Below are 6829 nucleotides of genomic sequence, written 5' to 3' on the forward strand. Positions count from 1 at the left end.
TTCCCCTGGAAAGCCTGTGCTCGTATTTCTAGGCAGACGTGATCTCTCTGTCTTCTGGTCATCAGTAGCATTTGGTGGTCCCCCTCAACTGGCTGACGCCCAACTAGCACGATTTTTTCTTGTGCCTGTGTTTTTTCTCCTTTAGACTGGTAGCTCCTCAAGGGCAGGGACTATTGAGTCACAAGAAGAATGAGACCACGCTGAAGGGGTCCGTATCCTGGCTGCGAATCTGTGTTAGTCTCTCAGTTTTACCATGAAGGGAAACTGGGTAAAGAATACAAAGGATCCCTGTGGGTTATTTCTTACAACGGCAGATGCATCTACAATTATCTCAAAAAGTTTCATTAGAAAAACATGCATAGAATTATAAAACCTCAAAGTTGAAAGAAACTCAAGAGGTCACTTAGCCCTGTCGTTATCCAACATGTGCATTTCTGTGACTGCATCTCACCTACAGATTCACCCAGGCTCTTTTTCAAATTCTGGTAAAGGAGAATTCGCCGTCTCGTGAGAAAGAGCATTACGTTTTAAGACAATTCCATTTTGAGACAAAATTGGCCAGGCTGTGACTTCCTTCTCGGGCCCACAGGAATGCGTTGGTCTCTTACCCTCATGACAACCCTTTGGGTATGTGAAGGTGGTCGTTACGGCCTTCCGGGTCTCCTCCAGGCTGTAGGGTTTCAGTCCTCTGAATTTACCTCCACAATTTTGAGTTCTTGTATCATCCTGGAGTCTTTTTATCTGCATGCACTTCTTTTTTTTTTTTTTTTTTTCAGACAGAGTCTCGCTCAGTCGCCCAGGCTGGAATGCAGTGGCATGATCTCGTCTCACTGCAACTTCCGCCTCCTGGGTTCAAGCAGTTCTCCTGCCTCATTCTCCCGAGTAGCTGAGATTACAGGCACCCACCATGATGCCTGTATTTTTGTATTTTTAGTAGAGATGGGGTTTCACTATGTTGGCCAGGCTGATCTTGAACTCTTGACCTCAAGGGATCCACCTGCCTTGGCCTCCCAAAGTGCTGGGATTACAGGCGTGAGCCACCACACCCAGCCTATCTGCGTGTTCTTCATATGTTACAGAATCCTGTTTCAGACCATAGTGACGTATGAACTTGCTAATGTAGTCCTTAACTATACTCAAGCCAGGAGCATCAGTAGCGTTCTGGCCAGTAAAACACTACTGGTTTGAATACAGTTAAGAACTCCATTAGCAAGTTCATACTTACTCTATACCATTGGCTCATAGTAAATGTGAGGTCCACAAAAACCTTTCAATCTTTTTTTTACACCAGCCGCACTCAAGCTCTGCTTCCCTTATGTTGGTGATTGTTTCGTTTTATTTTGTTGACTCAAATGTGGGACTTTATATTTCTCTATACCTGCTTGCAGTGCTACAGATTCATCAGTTGAAAACATGAGGGAGGTGAGTCTGTGTACGTGCTGCGTGGGCTGGACTGCACCCATAGCAGTGTGCCCAGAGACGCATGAGTACCTCCAGCGCTGGCAACCCTACGGTATTGCTCACTGTTGTTGAATAGCAGAATCAGTTTATTTTTATAACAACTATTGACTATGGAACGGCTTAGCAGAACCTCCTGGGTTTCACAACTCTTCCGGCTGTATTACATATGCGTAACGATGCCAGCCTGGCTCCCGTCCTCTCTCCCCGTCCCCATAGAGATGCCTACGGGGAACGAGAGCATCGGGTTAAGGCTCCGTGTTAAGCATCTGGGCTCAGGGCGACAGGCAGGATGTGTCTGTGGGACCTGAGAGGGCACAGCTATCTCACCCACAAATACATGAGAGGAGAAGGCAACGATTTCGGCCTTTTCAGAGCACCGTGGGAAACATCACCTGCTTATGTAAAACCTGTGAGATTCAACTCTTTCTGGGGAGGCATAAACTCAGTCTAGAGCCCCAAGCTTCATCTTACCCTGTGTTCTTTTCCGTTGCTTATCTCAGCATCAAAGCATTGTTGTACTGGCCCATGAGAGAGCGGGGGACATATATCCCCATCTCTCCCCCCATTTAAATACCTGCAAACGCATTTGAACCAGGGCCTGAAGTAGCGGCGGGATTCTGACAATAGATAAGAGGAAGGGCACACCAAGAAGACAGGTCAGTTGTGTGAAGATTGTGGCAGGAATGGAATCCAGGATAATAGGAGCCTGGGAGGCCAAGGCTGCAGTGAGCCAAGATTGCACCACTGCACTCCAAGCAGGGCAACAGAGCAAGACCCTGTCTCAAAACAAGAAACCCCCAAATGCACACCTACATGCCTTCCTGAGTTCTTCCAATAACTGTAATCTCTGTCTTCTGTTTCTCTCTTCTGTCTGGGCATCATTTGCAAGCTCCACCATCCTGACTGCGTTCACAGAGGAGTGTCACACTTGGTATTGGAACCTGCCTCATGTGGGCCCTATTTTGTCCCACTTCCAGCTAGTCTATGTCTGTGGCCTATAGCTAGTCTATGTCTGTGGCCTACCCAACATCCATTCTTCCCTTTTTTCCACAGCAGTAGACATTTTAGCAGACCACAAGGTCACTCAAAGAAAATAGGATTCCCAGCCTTCCCAGCTAGGTGTGGCCATGTGACCAAGTTCTGGCCGGCGGGATGTGAGGAGAAATGTGCCTGCAAGGGGAAGGGGCCTGTCCAGCCAGGTTCCCGTCTGCCTGTCCACGGGTGGAATGTGGATGTGGTGGTGAGCTATGCTGAACAAGGCACGTGAGGGCGACCATCTAGACATGTCGGAACAAGAAGAGAAAAGACGTTTGAGCCTCCAATGACTTCATTGAGCAGGGTCATTTTATCAGACTTCACTTAAGAAACACATGTCTTTTTTTTTTTTTTTTTTTTTTTTAGATGGAGTCTTGCTCTGTCGCCCAGGCTGGAGTGCAATGGCGTGATCTCGGCTCACTGCAACCTCCACCTCCCCGGTTTAAGCGATTCTCCTGCCTCAGCCTCCCAAGTAGCTGGGACTACAGGCGTGTGCCATCACACCCAGCTAATTTTTGTATTTTTAGTAGAGATGGGGCTTCACCACATTGGTCAGGCTGGTCTCAAACTCTTGAACTTGTGATCTGCCTGCCTTGGCTTCCCAAAGTACTGGGGTTACAGGTGTGAGCCACCGCAACCGGCCTATGTCTATCTTTTTAAAACCACAGTTACTCTGGGTCTCTGTGCCACGTAGCTGAGCCTGTGTCCTAACTCATACAGTGTCCCACCCCACTTTATGCTTGGCCCCCATGGGCTTCCCCCTCTCTGCGCCTCTCTACCCTCCGGCCCACTGCCTTAGCTCCTAGCTTCTTGGCCTGACCTGACCTTCTGAGAGGCTTCTCTGGCACTGCCCCGACAGGCAGGCACGGCAGGGGGACAGTACTGGGGGTCAGGCTGGCATTTCCAGATTCTATTTGCTTTCAGCTCTATGCTTGCTCCTTGGGTATTAGACATCAAGCACTTCGCGTCTCCTGAGCCCTCATCCCCTCAGCTTGGTCTCTCAGTAGCTTACTCATAGCAGGCCCTTAATCAAGGTGTATAGATCCCCATCCCGGGATTCCTAGAGCTCCACAATGAGTCCTGAATGGTGCCAAATGCTGTGGGCTCATTACTAGCTTTTCCCAGTTATTGAAGCCTATCCAGCTGGAAAATGCAATTGGATCAATAAATCAACTTGCCAAATGCTTCCCAACTGGGGCTCTTCCAAGAAGTTTTTCCCTCCAGTGAAATGGGGAGCGTTATGGCTTCCAGTCCCACTCAGTCCCAGGCACCTCAGCTTCCCTGAGATGCGCTATGCCCGCCTCCGACCTCGAAGTGTTAAGTAACGCACCCACAGCAGGTTAAGTCTTAATCACTGATCCGAGAAGAAAGACTTGGTTAGTACTGTAATTCCAGTAACACTTAAAAATAACTTCTCCTGGGGAGCTGAGTGGGAAAATTGACTGGGAAATACAGTGGAACCCCTTAATTAAGCAGCTGATGAGAGGACAGGTACAGCCGCTGTGCTAGACTTTCTAGGGCGAGGAGAGCTGGAAGCCTTGCTCCTGTGTACCAGAGGGCATGGTTTCTCCTGTGGCATCAGATCTGGGGGAAAGGAGACATGTTTGGGTGGAACCTTACCACCCCCTCTTCCAGTGAGTAGTGTGGAGAAGATGCAATAGAGAATCAGAAGTCACTGGATGTTGGCCGGGCACGGTGGCTAATGCCTGTAATCCCAGCACTTTGGGAGGCCAAGGCAGGTGGATCACCTGAGGTCAGGAGTTTGAGACCAGCCTGGCCAACATGGGGAAATCCTGTCTGTACTAAAAACACAAAAATTGGCTAGGCGTGGTGGCACATGCCTGTAATCCCAGCTATTCAGGAGGCTGAGGCAGGAGAATTGCTTCAACCTGGGAGGCGGAGCTTGCAGTGAGCTGAGATCACACCACTGCACTCCAGCCTGGGCGACAGAGCGAGACTCCATCTCAAAAAAAAAAAAAAAGGAAGTCATTGGATGTAGAGGACAGAGCATCAACTCAGAAGTGAGAAAACCATGTCCCAAGTAGCAGCTCTGCACTTCCTGCTTCCTGGGTGGCCATAAGCGAGTCCCGGAAGCTTCCTGGCTGGTTCTCCTCATTGTCCTTGTGGGAGGAGGGGATGACGTGTTCTCTGAGCCCTTTGCAGCTGCAACATTCTGGGAGGCTGGTGCTTTTCCATGGTCATCTGCTTCATGGTTTCCTTCAGTAGCTCTCTGCCTTTACCCCAGCCTTGCTATCCACACTTTCCGATGACTCCTCACTCCTCCCAGCCGTCTGCTCCTCCTGTCGTTGAATTAGACATTCAAGCACACTCAGAGTTTGCCATAAACACAGAATCCCATGAACAGCAAACAGAGAGGGCCTGGAGGCAGAGGCAGCACGGAGCCAGGTCGCTGTGAGCCAGGCTCTGTCGCTGCCTCTCAGGCCTGTTATTTATTGGCATCTGCTCTGAGCCCAGCCCTGTGCCGGGGTGTAGGGAAGTCAGGGAAAGGTGTCTCGGGTTCCTCTGTTCATTTCAGTAATTTCTTTAGGACTCTGAGTTGTTTTCGTTCTATTTTTCCAGCCAGTTCCAAAGTCTTACCACACATCCTCACCACCTCATTCACTCATCGAAATGGTCCTTCTCTTTTTTTTTTTCTTGAGATGGAGTTCTGCTCTGTCGCCCAGGCTGGAGTGCAGTGGCACCATCTCAGCTCACAGCAACCTCTGCCTCCCGGGTTCAAGCAATTCTCCTGCCTCAGCTTCCCGAGTAGCTGGGATTATAGGCACACGCTACCACGCCTGGCTAATTTTTGTATTTTTAGTAGAGACGAGGTTTCCCCATGTTGGCCAGGCTGGTCTGGAACTCCTGACCTCGTGATCTGCCCTCCTCAGCCTCCCAAAGGGCTGGGATTACAGGCGTGAGCCACCACACCCGGTCCATGGTCCTTCTTTAATTCCTCTTTTTCCCACCTGACTGAATCATTGTAAGCTCTCCAGTAATGGCTTATGAGCCAGTAATAATGAGTGGCTCCCAAAGGAAAAAGTATCAAAATCGTCACTATCTGGATGCCACCTGCTGGCTCCAAGCACACTTACTCAGATTCTGCGTGCCACGGCAACAGCTTGGCTTCATTTCATTAAATTCCTGTTTGCCCCTGTGGCAGATGGCAAAAATAGCCACAATAGTTTCAGCTCATCTCATCAATAGGGGAGCCTATTTCCCCACTCCCTTTTTTAAAATTGTGATAAGATATACGTACCATAACATTTACCATCTTAACCATTTTAGCATGTACCGTTTCGTGGTATTTAGTACGTTCACATTGTTGTGCTATCGTCACCACCACCCGTCTCCAGAACTTTCTCATCTTGTGAAACTGAAAGTCTGCACACATTAAACAGCCTCTCCACTTCCCCCTCCCCTCTGCCCCTGGCAACCACTATTCTAATTCCTGTCTCCAGGAATTTAACTATTCTTTATATGAGATACCTTATATAAATGGAAAAATACAAGATTTGTCCTTTGGTGTCTGGCCTATTTCACTTAGCGTAGTATCTTCAAGGTCCAACTATGTTGTAACATGTATTAGAATTTCTTTCAAGGTTGAATAATATTCGCTGTTTGTATACACCATCTTTTGTTTAACTACTTATCTGTCGATGGACACGTCAATTGCGTCCACCTTTTGGCGATAGTGAATAATGCTGCTGGGAATGTGTATGTCAAATACCTGGGTCCCTGCCTTCAGTCCCTGGGGTACACATCCAGAACTCGAACTACTGGATCATATGGTAATTCTATGTTGAATCTTTCGAGGATTCACCATACCATTTTCCACAGCGGCTGCACCACATCACATTTCCCGCCAACAAGCATTCCAAGCTTTCCACATCCCTGCCAACGCTTATTTTCTGTTTGTTGTTGTTTATTTTTTATTTTAGCTTTATTTTTTTCTGAGACAGAGTTCTCGCTCTGCCGCCCAGGCTGGAGTGCAGTGGCATGATCTCACTGCAACCTCCACCTCCTGGGTTCAAGCATTCTCCTGCTTCAGCCTCCTGAGTAGCTGGGATTACAGATGCCTGCTACCACGCCCGGCTAATTTTTGTATTTTTAGTAGAGACGGGATTTCACCATGTTGGCCAGGCTGGTCTCGAGCTCCTGACCTCATGATCCGCCTGCCTCGGCCTCCCCAAGTGCTGGGATTACAGGCGTGAGCCACCGCGCCCGGCCTGTTGTTGTTTATAATAGCTGTCCTAGTGAGTGAGATTTTGATTTACATTTCCCTAACAATTAGTGACGTTGAGACTTTCATGCGCTAGTGGCCATTTACATA

The sequence above is a fragment of the Colobus angolensis genome, unplaced genomic scaffold (assembly GCF_000951035.1).
Source record: "Colobus angolensis palliatus isolate OR3802 unplaced genomic scaffold, Cang.pa_1.0 Scaffold54, whole genome shotgun sequence".
NCBI lineage: Eukaryota > Metazoa > Chordata > Mammalia > Primates > Cercopithecidae > Colobus > Colobus angolensis.